Raw genomic sequence first — 15,998 nt, 5'->3', positions numbered from 1 at the left:
TCCAGAGTGAACACAGCCACGCGTCCAGAGTGAACACCACCACCCGTCCAGAGTGCACACCGTCACGCGTCCAGAGTGAACACCGCCACGCGTCTTGAGTGAACACCGCCATGCGCCTAGAGTGAACACCACCACGTGCCTAGTGAATACCGCCACGCGTTCAGAGTGAACACCGCCACGCGTCTAGAGTGAACACCGCCATGCACCTAGAGTGAACACCGCCACGCGCCTAGAGTGAACACCGCCACGCGCCTAGAGTGAACACCGCCACGCGTCTAGAGTATACACCGCCACGCGTCCAGAGTGAACACCGCCAAGCGCCTAGAGTGAACACCGCCACGTGTCTAGAGTGAACACCGCCACGCGTCTAGAGTGAACAACGCCACGCGTCTAGAGTGAACACCGCCACGCGTCTAGAGTGAACACCGCCACGCGTCCAGAGTGAACACCGCCACACGTCGAGAGTGAACACCGCCACGCGTCGAGAGTGAACACCGCCACACGTCCAGAGTGAACAACGCCACGCATCCAGAGTGAACACCGCCACGCGTCTAGAGTGAACACCGCCACGTGTCTCGAGTGAACACCGCCACGCTTCTAGAGTGAACACCGCCACGCGTCCAGAGTGAACACCGCCAAGCGCCTAGAGTGAACACTTCCACGTGTCTAGAGTGAACACCGCCACGCGTCCAGAGTGAACACCGCCACGCGTCCAGATTGAACACCGCCACGTGTCCAGAGTGAACACCGCCACGCGCCTAGAGTGAACACCGCCACGCGCCTAGAGCACCACGTGCCTAGTGAACACCGCCATGCGCCTAGAGTGAACACCGCCACGTGTCTAGAGTGAACACCGCAAAGCGCCTAGAGTGAACACCGCCACGTGTCCAGAGTGAACACCGCCACGCGTCCAGAGTGAACACCACCACGCGTCTAGAGTGAACACCGCCACGCGCCTAGAGTGAACACTGCCACGTGTCTAGAGCACCACGTGCCTAGTGAACACCGCCACGCGTCCAGAATGAACACCGCCACGCGTCTAGAGTGAACACGGCCACGCGCCTAGAGTGAACACCGCCACGCGCCTAGAGTGAACACCGCCACGCGTCTAGAATATACACCGCCACGCGTCCAGAGTGAACACCGCCAAGCGCCTAGAGTGAACACCGCCACGTGTCGAGTGAACACCGCCACGCGTCTAGAGTGAACACCGCCACGCGTCTAGAGTGAACACCGCCACGCGTCTAGAGTGAACACCGCCACGCGTCCAGAGTGAACACCACCACACGTCGAGAGTGAACACCGCCACGCGTCGAGTGAACACCGCCACACGTCCAGAGTGAACAACGCCACGCATCCAGAGTGAACACCGCCACGCGTCTAGAGTGAACACCGCCACGTGTCTCGAGTGAACACCGCCACGCTTCTAGAGTGAACACCACCACGCGTCCAGAGTGAACACCGCCAAGCGCCTAGAGTGAACACTTCCACGTGTCCAGAGTGAACACCGCCACGCGTCCAGAGTGAACACAGCCACGCGTCCAGAGTGAACACTGCCACCCGTCCAGAGTGCACACCGTCACGCGTCCAGAGTGAACACCGCCACGCGTCCAGAGTGCACACCGTCACGCGTCCAGAGTGAACACCGCCACGCGTCTTGAGTGAACACCGCCATGCGCCTAGAGTGAACACCACCACGTGCCTAGTGAACACCGCCACGCGTCCAGAGTGAACACCGCCACGCGTCTAGAGTGAACACCGCCATGCACCTAGAGTGAACACCGCCACGCGCCTAGAGTGAACACCGCCACACGCCTAGAGTGAACACCGCCACGCGTCCAGAGTGAACACCGCCAAGCGCCTAGAGTGAAAACTGCCACGCGCCTAGAGTGAACACTGCCACGTGTCTAGAGTGAACACCGCCACGCGTCCAGAGTGAACACCGCCACGCGTCCAGAGTGAACACCGCCATGCGTCCAGAGTGAACACCACCACGCATCCAGAGTGAACACCACCACGTGCTTAGAGCACCACGTGCCTAGTGAACACATCCACGCGCCTAGAGTGAACACCGCCAAGCGCCTAGAGCACCACGTGCCTAGTGAACACCACCACGCGCCGAGAGTGAACACCGCCACGTGTCTAGAGTGAACACCGCAAAGCGCCTAGACTGAACACCGCCACGCGTCCAGAGTGAACACCACCACGCGTCCAGAGTGAACACCACCACGCGTCTAGAGTGAACACCGCCATGCGCCTAGAGTGAACACCACCACGTGCCTAGAGCACCACGTGCCTAGTGAACACCGCCACGCGTCCAGAATGAACACCGCCACGCGTCTAGAGTGAACACGGCCACGCACATAGAGTGAACACCTCCACGTGCCTAGAGTGAACACCGCCACGCGCCTAGAGTGAACACCGACACGCGCCTAGAGTGAACACCGCCACGCGCCTAGAGTGAACACCGCCACGCGCCTAGAGTGAACACCGCCACGCGTCTAGAGTATACACCGCCACGCGTCCAGAGTGAGCACCGCCACGCGTCCAGAGTGAGCACCGCCACGCGTCCAGATTGAACACCGCCACGCGTCCAGAGTGAACACCGCCACGTGTCCAGAGTGAACACCGCCACGTGTCCAGAGTGAACACCGCCACGCGCCTAGAGTGAACACCGCCACGCGCCTAGAGTGAACACCGCCACGCGCCTAGAGCACCACGTGCCTAGTGAACACCGCCACACGTCCAGAGTGAACACAGCCACGCGTCCAGAGTGAACACCGCCACCCGTCCAGAGTGCACACCGTCACGCGTCCAGTGAACACCGCCACGCGTCTTGAGTGAACACTGCCATGCGCCTAGAGTGAACACCACCACGTGCCTAGTGAACACCGCCACGCGTCCAGAGTGAACACCGCCACGCGTCTAGAGTGAACACCGCCACGCACCTAGAGTGAACACCGCCACGCGCCTAGAGTGAACACCGCCACACGCCTGGAGTGAACATCGCCACGCGTCCAGAGTGAACACCGCCAAGCGCCTAGAGTGAACACCGCCACGCGTCTAGAGTGTACACGGCCACGCGTCTAGAGTGTACACGGCCACGCGTCCAGAGTGAACACTGCCAAGCGCCTAGAGTGAACACTGCCACGCGCCTAGAGTGAACACTGCCACGTGTCTAGAGTGAACACCGCCACGCGTCCAGAGTGAACACCACCACGCGTCCAGAGTGAACACCGCCATGCGTCCAGAGTGAACACCACCACGCATCCAGAGTGAACACCACCACGTGCTTAGAGCACCACGTTCCTAGTGAACACCACCACGCGCCTAGAGTGAACACCGCCAAGCGCCTAGAGCACCACGTGCCTAGTGAACACCACCACGCGCCGAGAGTGAACACCGCCACGTGTCTAGAGTGAACACCGCAAAGTGCCTAGACTGAACACTGCCACGTGTCCAGAGTGAACACCGCCACGCGTCCAGAGTAAACACCACCACGCGTCTAGAGTGAACACCGCCATGCGCCTAGAGTGAACACCACCACTTGCCTAGAGCACCACGTGCCTAGTGAACACCGCCACGCGTCCAGAATGAACACCGCCACGCGTCTAGAGTGAACACGGCCACGCACCTAGAGTGAACACCGCCACGTGCCTAGAGTGAACACCGCCACGCGCCTAGAGTGAACACCGCCACGCGCCTAAAGTGAACACCGCCACGCGCCTAGAGTGAACACCGCCACGTGCCTAGAGTGAACACCGCCACGCGCCTAGAGTGAACACCGCCACGCGCCTAGAGTGAACACCGCCACGCGCCTAGAGTGAACACCGCCACGCGTCTAGAGTATACACCGCCACGCGTCCAGAGTGAACACCGCCAAGCGCCTAGAGTGAACACCGCCAAGCGCCTAGAGTGAACACCGCCACGCGTCTAGTGTGTACACCGCCACGCGTCCAGAGTGAACACCGCCAAGCGCCTAGAGTGAACACTGCCACGTGTCGAGAGTGAACACCGCCACGCGTCGAGAGTGAACACCGCCACACGTCCAGAGTGAACAATGCCACGCATCCAGAGTGAACACCGCCACGCGTCTAAAGTGAACACCGCCACGCGTCTCGAGTGAACACCGCCACGCGTCCAGAGTGAACACCGCCAAGCGCCTAGAGTGAACACTTCCACGTGTCTAGAGTGAACACCGCCACGCGTCCAGAGTGAACACCACCACGCGTCCAGAGTGAACACCACCACGCATCCAGAGTGAACACCACCACGTGCTTAGAGCACCACGTGCCTAGTGAACACCACCACACGCCTAGAGTGAACACCGCCAAGCGCCTAGAGCACCACGTGCCTAGTGAACACCGCCACGCGTCTAGAGTGAACACCGCCACGAGTCTAGAGTGAACACCGCCACGCATCTAGAGTGAACACCACCATGCTGTTGACAAGCCCCAGCTTGTTGTTGTGGGCAGGTCGCTTTTGAAAAGAAGAGCGGTATAGCAGCTCAACGCGGGCGTGGCCTGGTAAAAAATGAAGAAAAAAACTGTGTGGATATTTAAAATAAAACAAAGTTACAAAGTTGCGAGCCAGGTGAAGAGAAGTTAAATCTTAAGCAAGATACTCTTTGGTTCTTTCGGTACAGTCACGTAGAAATAAAAAATAAAATAAATACTAGCATACGACGTTTCGATTGCAACACAAGCAATCATTATCAGGTACAAATGAAAGAGGAAACAAACCTAGTAAACTTATAAATACAATGCATTACAACACAGATATTCGTCTAACACAACAGTCAACACACTACCTGGCTGATAACGTTCATCCAAAGATTGCTACATTTGAGAGAGACAAAACACAGACACGGAGACACATAGACAGACACATAAGCAGAGAGAGAGTGAGAGATGACACAGAGACACACAGAGAGACACAGAGAGAGCCACAGAGAGAGATAACACAGACACACAGAAAGAGAGACACACACATAGTGAGATGACACAGAGACACACAGAGAGACACACACATAGAGACACATAGAGAGACACACAGAGAGAGACACAGACATAGGCACACAGAGAAACAATGTCTCTGTGTCGAGGCCTTAAAAAGAGAGGGGGGCAGAGAGAGAGGGGGAGTAGGGAAATTAGCATGTCAATGCAAGGCCATAGCCATGGAGTCAACATGGGGGGTGTGTTCCCCCCAATGTATATTATAATTACGGCCTTGTGTGAATGAGAGATTTGGAGGTTTGGTGACTAAATAAGTAAATAATAGAGCGACAACACGAGGACAGAGAGAGAGAGAGAGAAAACACACTTAATCAAACAAACCGAGTAAAATTTGGAAATGTAATGCAATGTAACACAGAGAGTCGGTCAACACACAATGAACGCATCGCCTGGCGGATTGCGTTCTTCCAAAGAATGCTAAATTAAGCGAGAGAATTTAAGCAAACACGATCAGGCGAGAACAGGAGGCAAGGCCCCGCGTTGTAAAGTTCCAACCTGGACATCGCTTCCATGCTCGCTGCTACTCACTAGGCATTCAACAACAACAACAACCACCACCACAACCGCCACAACAACCGCCACCACAACCGCCACCACAACCGCCACCACAACCGCCACCACAACCGCCACAACAACCGCCACAACAACCGCGATGAAAATTTCTCACCTCGGATTTCAGCGCACGGGCGGAGCGGCACCTTCCTGTTAACTCGTGACGTCACGCAGAAGCAGGTGACATGACGTCACTTGCGGGGTACGATGACACTTCCGTCCCACAATGAGCGGCTCTGTAACTAAAATAAATTATGTTAATGAGCCTGGCCTGTATGTGGAGGGATGGGGCGCGGAACACGTCGCAATAAACCCGCGACGGCTTTCACGAATGCATTATGTTAATGAGCCGCCAGTAATCGGACGTTGCTTTGCCCAAATAAGGATTGGTACTGGATATCGGCAGCGGCCGAGTGGAGGCGACGTCACTCTCAGGAGCGCGGCGGTCGGGGGTAGGCGACATGACATCACTAGCGAGGAACACCGCCCCCTGGCGTTTGACGCCGAAGAGGTCACGCTGAGCAGTGACGTCAGAGAGCGGGGTCAGAGTTCAAGTTTGTTGACAGAAGGGGAGCGGCAGTGTCGTGGTGAGCGCTCCGCTCCGCACCGACCAGCCGAGTTCCATTCCCGCTCGTGGCCAACACCGCCAGTGACGACTTTCTGAACCGGTCCTGAGCCTCCCCTACGTCGACTCAGCCTCAAACGAGTATCCGGTGCGGTATGTAAACATCGCCACTAGGGAGACAAAGGCGGCCGGGCGTGGTGCCATCCCACCCTTAATAGGTGCTCGCTAACAGCACTTGCCCCTACAGTCTAAGGCTATATGGGGGATATCTTTGTCTGTTAGGTGCTCACTAACAGCACTTGTCCCAACATTCTGTCCAGGCTATACAGGGGATCTTTGTCTTTGTGTGTTGGGAGCAAGTTTGAGTGGCGTGTAGCCGTGGGAGTTGAACGGGCGCCTGCTGCTACTGACAGTCATTGACTACGGTTGGACAGACGCTGATAGACACACACAGACAGACAAGACAGGCGGACAGACACAGACAAGAGGAACACAGAGACAGAGACGACAGAGAGACACAGGTAGAAACACACAGAGGCGAACAGAGACCCAGACGGACAGAGAGATGTTGAATCGAACACACTGAACTCGCTCCATTGAAAGAGATTCCTTGATCTTTGCCCATCCCCGGAAGTCGTTCTAGTTTCTATTTCATTGTGTGTGGTGTGTACGTGTAAGCAATGTGGGATATCGATGTACACAGATATGAGCAAGATCAGCAGACAAGACGTCTTTCATTTATCGGTCTCTCCGCGAAACAAAGGAATGTTTTACACAAAATATAACTAGCACAGCCTTCTGGGAGTGCATCATTGATTCAGTGCAAGTCACCTGTGGACCCTTATTGGTGGACAGTGTCTCAACAGCAGCCAGGCTTGCTTCAACCGATAGTTACGAACATCCAGACGTTAATCAGCAAGGAGCATTTCTAGTCCTCGTTCGACAAAATCTATGTCAACACGTAATGCAAAATTATAATTCGTGTTGTAGAGAATGTATCTCCTCTACGTGTAACTTTTAAATGGTATGCCTTGTAACTGATGAATGATCCGAGTGTGCTCCCTATTTCAAAGACAATAAGTTGCTCCAGAGGCAGATGCTTCCTGAAAACACAAAAATACCCTTTGACCTGTATCACAAGAACAACGGGTCTCACCTGCGTTATCTGTACAGATTACTTCCAAAACACACACTTTGTCCTAACATCACTTAATCAATGTTTGACCTTTTTCGACAAAATGTTACATGTACGCACACAATCAGACAAGTATTCATTCTAAATTGACAGTCATTTTAACATTTAATTACTGCACTTAAAAATACTGCATCAAGTTACATCATGTTAACAGGAAACTATTTTTTAAAATACGCACCGTCTGCTTAACAGTGCATGTGTGATGCCACCGCCGCGAAGCCACTCTGCGGGCGCCCCATCTACGATCTCGCCACCACCATGCGACGGGGCCCGACGCTGCTGCCCCCTCACCACCCCCCACAAACACACCCTCACACATTTCTCCCCACATAGAGCTCCGAGGGGAGGTCACCTGACCGACAGGTTTTCACCCAGAAGCCCTCTCATAGGGATAATCTTCACGGTTTCCTGCAGCCAGGGAATTGGGCGATCTCCCCCAATGCTAACTCGCACCGCGGCGCCGTGACTTGGGTTGAAATTACATGGTCACGACGGGGCTACCCAGCCACTGCGGTTAACACACACCCCACACACGGGTCAGCAAGCAGGTAGGGGCGCGGAGCCACGAACGGCGGGAAAGCGGGGTCTCCCCTCTGATCGGTCGGGCACTCGGCAGCCAACCGGTGCACGGACAAGACAACGAAATGCGGCTTGGAACTCCCAGCGAGCCGATTGGCTAGTGAATCGGCTTCGGGTTACCTTTTGATGTAGTAACAATAAAAGAGGCCGTAGAAAGGGAAAAAAGGGGGTCTTGCTTCTTAAGTCAGCCATCGGGGTGGTCGACTCTTCAGTCCAGCCACTCGAACGTCCGTGTGATGAGTCGAAGTGCTGTGAGGACGGTATTTAGCTTAATAGCCAAAGGGGTTTAAGTCCTAACAGAATAAGGTTCAGACCATCGGGAAATAGTTTAGTCCTGCCTTGCTGACTCCGACGGATTCGGTGAGAGTGACTCGCAGTCGCGCCGGGAATAAATTGTTAGTAAATGATCACAGCCTCGTGTGAATTCGACGAGTGTGTTGAAAGTGGATTGTGTGTGTGCGCTCGCTTTAACGTTGTGTGGCTGGGCGCACCGCGTCCTGGTGGAAGAAAAGCTGCGCCCGCAGGACTCCGGGAGTGCGCGTCTCGTCCTGTGGCCCCTACCCTCCGCGCTGCGTGTGTGCATAGGCGTGAACGACGGATTAATGCGCGGATCTGACCCTCTATTCGGTTATCATGCTTGCGCTGCGTTAACTGCTTAGCGTGCGCCCATGGTGAGCAACGGCAGACCCACAAGGGTACACGTGGGATTATTCATACGGCTTTAGTTTAGCGTGTGCCCACGGGGAGCGACGGTAGACTCGCAAGGATAGACGTGGGATTATTCATACGACTTTGGTTTAGCGTGTGCCCACGGCGAGCAACGGCAGGCACGCACGGGTACACGTGGGATTATTCATACGGTTTTGGTTTAGTGTGTACCCACGGGGGGTGCTGAAAGTGCGTGGTGGTGTGTGTGCGCTCGCCGTCACGTGTGTGGTCAGTGCTTCCGTGGGTGCACGCTTCGTTCTGTGGCTATGGACACCCGTGCTGCGTGCAGGCTCACACCCACCGCGAACACCTGCCCCCACGGCCCTTTAAACAAGCGCTATTACCCGCCCTCGGCGGCCACGTGTGTGCGAGCGACGTTACTGCCCTCCGACCTGACCCCCCCCCGTTCAGCACGTGTGATTGGTGCGCGGGGTTGTGCGAGCGGAGACGTCGCGTTTGGGTGGCCGTTCGTATACGTGCGAGGGCTATGGTGTGCCAAGGGAGTCTCCTACTAATGTGTGAGGGGATGCACGTGGAGAGTGGGGGTGAATGACCCGAGGCCAGGGGCCAGGAGTAATGTCTCACAGAGGGGAAGCGGCAGCGGCGAGGCGTGCAGAAGAATAGGGAGGGGGAGAGGAATCGGGGGACAGCAGCCCCTACACATGTACAACATACTATTGCGCCATTCAAAACGAGTAGGCCATTGCATGCTGGCGTCTTGGTCAAAATTTTGCAAATTCTAAACATTACCTACAAACTACACAACTGAGATGCCACATCAACCATCACTCCCTACTGACAGGCTCTTGTCCACATGCAGGCCGGTGCAGGGCCACCACTTTGTGCCACATAAGGGCAGCTGCTACTTGGTGATGCTCTTCGAGTGTTTGAAACGAGATATGTTACAAAACTCCGAGTTGCTAGAGGCGATTAAGTAAGCACCATGTAAATGCAATTATGATAACATAGTGAATGCTTGGGAGCTTATTGGCTCTCGCTCCTGGTTAGAGATCGACCCAACCCACAGGTCCACAATGACTGGCCGCTCTTACCCTGCAGGTTGCACCTAGGTTGAGTGTTCAAGTTCACGTTCTTTTCATTAAAGGCCTGTGACAAAGGTTAATCTATTGGAGCGACATAGTCTCAGGCTTACACATCTACCGGGACTCCATTTGACTTTGTATTTTCTCGGAAGTCCACCCACACCTCCACTTCCACAAACTGCTGGGAGTTGCCTCGCTCTGCCTCACAGTCAGAATTCTGCTCCTGCTTCACGTTGCCTCCATCAAAGTGAAGGTCCGATTTTGGAGTTGAATCGTCATCTTCACATTTTACCCTCACTTCTTCGCTTTTCACCATCACTTCTTCACATTTCACCTTCACCTCTTCATATTTCACCTCGATACCTTTAAAAGTGTCCAAGCTGGGATTTTCTTCCGGTTCTTGTTTCATGAGGGATGGGCTCATTGAGGCACTTTGACTTTCACAAGCTGATTTAAGACTCCACTCCTTGTGGATCTTCTGGTGCTTGTGTGTTCTCTGGTGTACAAGACGATTTGATGACTGTGCAAACGCCATCCCGCATGGAGTGCACCTGAAGGGTTTTTCTCCCGTGTGTGTTCTCTGGTGTATTACAAGAGTAGATGAATGTGCAAACGCCTTCCCACACACACTGCACTTGAAGGGTTTCTCTCCCGTGTGTGTTCTCTGGTGTTCTACAAGAGTAGATGAATCTGAAAACGCCTTCCCACACACACTGCACTTGAAGGGTTTCTCTCCCGTGTGTGTTCTCTGGTGCCATGTCAAATTTCCAGTACGATCCGTGGTGTATGCACACTGGTCGCATCGTTGTCTTTTTGCACCGAGCTGCGCCGAGTGCCTTTGCTCCATCAGACCAATTCTGCAGAGGAAACGACAGCTGCAGACAGAAGAAAAAAATCCACACCATCTACACGTCAGTATCGATGTACAGAGGAATGCATATATACACAGTCACACATGACTTACGCGTCTATACTTATTCATATATTCATAATGAAAAAGTATCCCACATTCATCACACGGGCTGTTATGGCACACAATGAGATGGCAATTGGTCACAAACATGCCTGGAAGCCCTAGTATCTTCAAAATGAATGTTAACCCAAAAACTCCGAGCACATAATTTCAGCTGTCTGGCTTCAAAAGGAATATTTATGAAAGCTAAATTCAGCTGACATAGCAAAGGGTGTTGAAAATAATACTATTTGTGTTATGCAGAAATGCATAAATTCATGTTCAATCACAACTTAAAGGTGTGAAGCCAGGCACAGATGTCCTTGAATGCTGGTATGAACAGTTCCGACTTTAGCTGCACGTGTGTTGTGATAACTTCCTGACTCCATTCTTACAAAGAGTTCCTGAGGAAAACAAAAATAAACTGTTTTGATATAACCTCCGTGCTCAATAGAGTTAATATAATAAAAGACATCACGACGTTTCAATCGCAACACAAGCAGTCATCCTCAGGCGGAAAAAATATAATACAGCAGTGGAACTGCTGAACCAGCGAGAGAGCAGTTGATATAGAACCTTGTTGTAACTGCTCTCTTGGTGGTTCAGCAGTTCCACTGCTGCATTATATTTTTTTCCGCCTGAGGACGACCGCTTGTGTTGTGATCGAAACGTCGAGATTCATGTTATTTTATACCTTCGTGACTTTACCGAAAGAACCAAAGAGTATGGATTCCTGCAGTCAGGAAAGCTTCAAATCAAGATAGAGTTAATAGACTTTACTGCAAATACAAACTTGACAGTCACACACTCAGAGGTGGAGCCAAGATTTTCAGGTTAGGGGGGGACAACCCCTCCAGCAATGAAAAATGATAGTTGTAAGGAGTTGTTAGTAAGTAAGAACTTGTCCCTTGCTTTGTATTTGACGCGGGTGATCAGCATCGGGCTCGCTGAAGGTGTTTGCCTTCAGGGAAGTCGTGTATTTTATACGCAACTGCGCACAATTCTGAGTCGCTTGTAACTGCTTTGCCGTTACTTATTGCCAATTATGGACTCGGACAGTTGTCCTCTCAGAGTCCCTGGCACGTAATAATATGCCACACGGTGGCAGTTGGAGTCGCAAAATGCCGATTTATCTATATAAATAAAAGGGAAATGTGCGGATACGTGTCTGTTCAAAATGTTTAGCATACTTCCCAACATGCAACAAACTTGTAATTTGCCATGTGGGTACTTTCCAGACTGTACACCATGCAAAAATGATAAAAATCGTCTTTTGTATTTTTTTTTGGCGGGGGCGCAATAATACATATATTTTGCACGGCAAGTGAGCTGTGACGTCACATCTGTCATATCACCTGCGCAAGCGTAACGCAGTGTGCCTGCTGACGTCACGCATCCCCGCCCCTAACCCCCCGCGGATAAAGTTCCGTACAAATGTGTTGCATGTCTAAGGCGTTCTTCGTGCAGCATTGCTTTATTATTTTAGTTGTTTACTGCCGTACGCACCTTCAAAGTTGTATGTGTCTGCAGCAAGCGTGTGTATGTGTACCTATGGACGTGCGTGCGTTTGTGTGTGGGGAGAGCGGGAATGTAGTGGTTAGCGCTACGCTGCGCTACGAACCCGGCGACCCGAGTTCGATTCCCGTTCACGGCCAACACCGGTGACGATTATTTGAACCGGTCCTGGGCCTCCCCTAGGTCGACTCAGCCTCACACAAGTAACTGGTGTGGTGTGAACATCGCCACTGGGGAGAAAAAGGCGGCCGGGCGTGGTGAATCCAAGTCTTGGGCGAAGCTGGATAGTAAAGCTAGTCTATATATATAAAAGGGAAATGTGTGGATACGTGTGTCTGTTCTAAATGTTTAGCATAATTCCCCACATGCCACACACTTTGGCATGTGGGTAGGTTCCACACTGTACAAAATGGAAAAAGTATAAAAATAGACTTTTGTATTTGAGGGGGGGGGGGAAATGACCATGAAGTATGTGGCGTCAAACTGCATCACACCCGAGTTAAGCGCTCTGCAATGCTTACCCCTATAATATGGCTCTTCGTGCGCTGTACTTCTAGAGCTGTTAACAGTGAGCCGGGAGATTTTAGGTGGCGCTCCGTTCCAGGCCAATGAAGCCATTGGCTTCTCGGACTTTCAATACATATCTGTGCGAAGAACAGGTACTACAGCTATCTTAAATATAAAGCAGTTATTACATCTGTTTGCGTGAAGCAGAAAATACTCTCCAACGCCGAGCTCTGGTGTCATGAGATTTTCACAGCTTATGCTGTCTGGAATTTCTAAGTGAACGGCGACTATTTTCAGCTCTCCACGTCATTCCCTTGCCGAGTGGCCAAAATCGACCTTACGTAGAAGTGGGTTAAGGTTGAATTTCCTTGAGTGAAAACATCCGATTTAGGTAAATTGATTTGTTTCAGCTTTATTCTTTCTTGCAAGCATCAATTTTTTCAGAGTTTTTCAGTAAAATGAGGGAATTTGAAATTAATTCAAGACAAGAATCCAAGTCCCGGGCGAAGCCGGGTAGTGAAGTTAGTTACTAATAAACCCCAATGATCCTATCGAAATTAGGGATTTCGATCGGACCGTTGGGGGGGTACGTGCCCCCCCACCCCCACTGGCTCCACCACTGTCACACACCGCCATGGTTCACAGGTGGTGGTGTGGCCAGACCCACGCTTGGCCACCTTCACCTGCTCAGTATTAATGCTTTCTCCCTCCACCAAGCAATTAATTGAGGATCAATCAACACAGCCGAGGCTGCGTCTCTCTCTCTCTCTCCCCGTGGTCGCGTGGATTTTCCTTGGGATCCCCCGGTTTCTCCCACTCCACATGTCTAGAGTGACCGCCGCCACGCGCCGAGAGTGAACACCGCCACGCGCCTAGAGTGAACATCGCCACGTGTCTAGAGTGAACACCGCCACGCGTCCAGAGTGAACACCGCCACACGTCCAAAGTGAACACCGCCACGCGTCCAGAGTGAACACCGCCACGCGTCCAGAGTGAACACCGCCACACGTCCAAAGTGAACACCGCCACGCGTCCAGAGTGAACACGGCCACGCGTCTAGAGTGAACACCACCACGCGTCTAGAGTGAACACCGCCAAGCGTCTAGAGTGAACACCGCCACGCGTCCAGAGTGAACACCGCCACGCGTCCAGAGTGAACACCGCCACGCGTCCAGAGTGAACACCGCCACGCGTCCAGAGTGAACACCGCCACGCGTCCAGAGTGAACACCGCCATGCGTCCAGAGTGAACACCGCCACGCGTCCAGAGTGAACACCGCCACGCGTCCAGAGTGAACACCGCCACACGTCTAGAGTGAACACTGCCAAGCGTCTAGGGTGAACACCGCCACGCGTCCAGAGTGAACACCGCCACGCGTCCAGAGTGAACACCGCCAAGCGTCCAGAGTGAACACCGCCACGCGTCCAGAGTGAACACCGCCATGCGTCCAGAGTGAACACCGCCACGCGTCCAGAGTGAACACCGCCACGCGTCTAGAGTGAACACCGCCACGCGTCTAGAGTGAACACCGCCACGCGTCCAGAGTGAACACCGCCACGCTGTTGACAAGCCCCACCTTGTTGTTGTTGTTGTGGGCAGGTCGCTTCTGAAAACAAGAGCGGTACAGCAGTTCAAGCGGACCGAGGTCTGGTAAAAAATGGAAAAAAACTGCGTGAATATTTTAAATAAAAGTTACAAAGTAGCGAGCCAGGTGAAAAGAAATTAAAACTTAAGCAAGATATTCTTTGGTTCTTTCGGTAAAGTCACGTAGAAAGGAAAAAATGAATTAAATAATTGCATACGACGTTTCGATTGCAACACAAGCAATCATCATCAGAAAGAGGAAACAAACCTAGTAAACTGAGCAATACAATGCATTACAATACGAAGAGTCGTCTAACATAACAGTCAACACCCTACCTGGTTGATTACGTTCTTCCAAAGATTACTAAATCGAGAGAATTTAAGCAAACGCGATCAGGCGAGGGCAGGAGGCAAGGCCCCACGTTGTAAAGTTTCAACGTGGACATCGCTTCCATGCTCGCTGCCACTCAATTGACATCCCTACGAGAGAGAGAGCGAGGCTCTACCTCGGTAAACAACAACAACTACCACAACCACCACCACAACAACCACCACAACAACCACCACCACAACCGCCACAACAACCGCGATGAGAATTTCTCACCTCGGATTTCAGTGCACGGGCGGAGCCGCAACTTCCTGTTAACTCGTGACGTCACGCGGCAGCAGGAGGTGACATGACGTCACTTGCGGGGTACGATAACACTCCCCTGCCACAATGAGGGGCTCTGTAAATTATGTTAATGAGCTTGGCCCGTACGTGGAGGGATGGGGTGTTGGTGCCGAAGCCGTCGCAAAGAACTCGCGACAGCTTTCACGAATACATTATGTTAAAGAGCCGCCAGTCACTGGGCGTGGCTTTGCCCAAATAAGGATTGTACTTGAACATTCTAGATTTGAAGCTTTCGTGACTGCAAGGATTAATACTCTTAGTTCTTTCGGTAAAGTCACGTAGGTAAAAAATGAAATTAATAAAAATAAAATAATGAAATCACGACGTTTCGGAGGCAACACAAGTCTCCGTCATCAGGTGGGACCGTCACAGCCAGATTTGCTGCATCAAGTGAGGCAGGGATTCCAAGATGCAAGCTCTTAAATACAAGTTAAGGGGGAGGAGAGGGGGGGGAGCTTATCAGAATGTGGTAGCCAATGAATGGAACATATCGGGAGGGGGGGGCGGGCTTAAAGAAAGCACGAGTTGCTCGTAGACGTCGACGTGAACGTGTTTGTGCGCAAGTCCCTGTTGGTGCACATGATAACGTATTGGAGGGGGGGGGGGCTAAAAAAGAGCACGGGGTGCACGTGTACGTGGACATGCCTGTGCACAAGCACCTGTTGGTGCACATGATAGAAGAGAACGAAAATGCCCATGTTTATACCAGTGTTGGCAGACAATAAAGAGAGTACTGTTAAACGCTGGGGATGTTAACACTCGGTAAAGTAAAATAGTGCCTGTCAGATAAGATGGTCCCAAAAAAGTGTAGTTAAATCTTTTTTGCATGGTTAATAACATCTTTCCAATGATTACTAAGTTTGTACCCATCATCACGGTTAAAATTATGTCTGTGTTTGTATATCTGAATGGCTTCGTGTACAAACCTTTGATAGTAGCCAGAGGGTTTGCAGAGCACCTTGGTCTCGGAAAAAACAATATCATGAGAGCCCACCGCGTTGTAGCAATGATCGGCAACGGCAGAAGACTCAATTTTGCCGTGTTTCAAATCTGACTTGTGCTCGCGGACACGATCAGAGACATGACGTTTCGTTTCCTCAATGTAACAGT

The 15,998-nt window shown here is 52.3% G+C and overlaps 1 protein-coding gene across 1 annotated transcript in view; it reads right to left on the bottom strand.

Annotated features, from left to right (window-relative positions):
* The window catches only part of LOC144953126 (uncharacterized), a 52,020-nt gene extending 46,281 nt beyond the window's left edge, over window positions 1-5,739 (bottom strand). Inside the window, exon 1 of the mRNA XM_078883681.1 lies at window positions 5,683-5,739. The gene's annotated coding sequence lies outside the window, so the exon portion shown is untranslated. The remainder of the gene's footprint in view (window positions 1-5,682) is intronic.
* Window positions 5,740-15,998: the final 10,259 nt, after the last annotated feature.

This window comes from Lampetra fluviatilis, chromosome 72 (genome assembly GCF_964198595.1).
Source record: "Lampetra fluviatilis chromosome 72, kcLamFluv1.1, whole genome shotgun sequence".
In the NCBI taxonomy this organism is placed as follows: domain Eukaryota; kingdom Metazoa; phylum Chordata; class Hyperoartia; order Petromyzontiformes; family Petromyzontidae; genus Lampetra; species Lampetra fluviatilis.
Note: the sequence above shows the minus strand (reverse complement) of the source record. Positions and strands in the feature narration are given on the sequence as shown.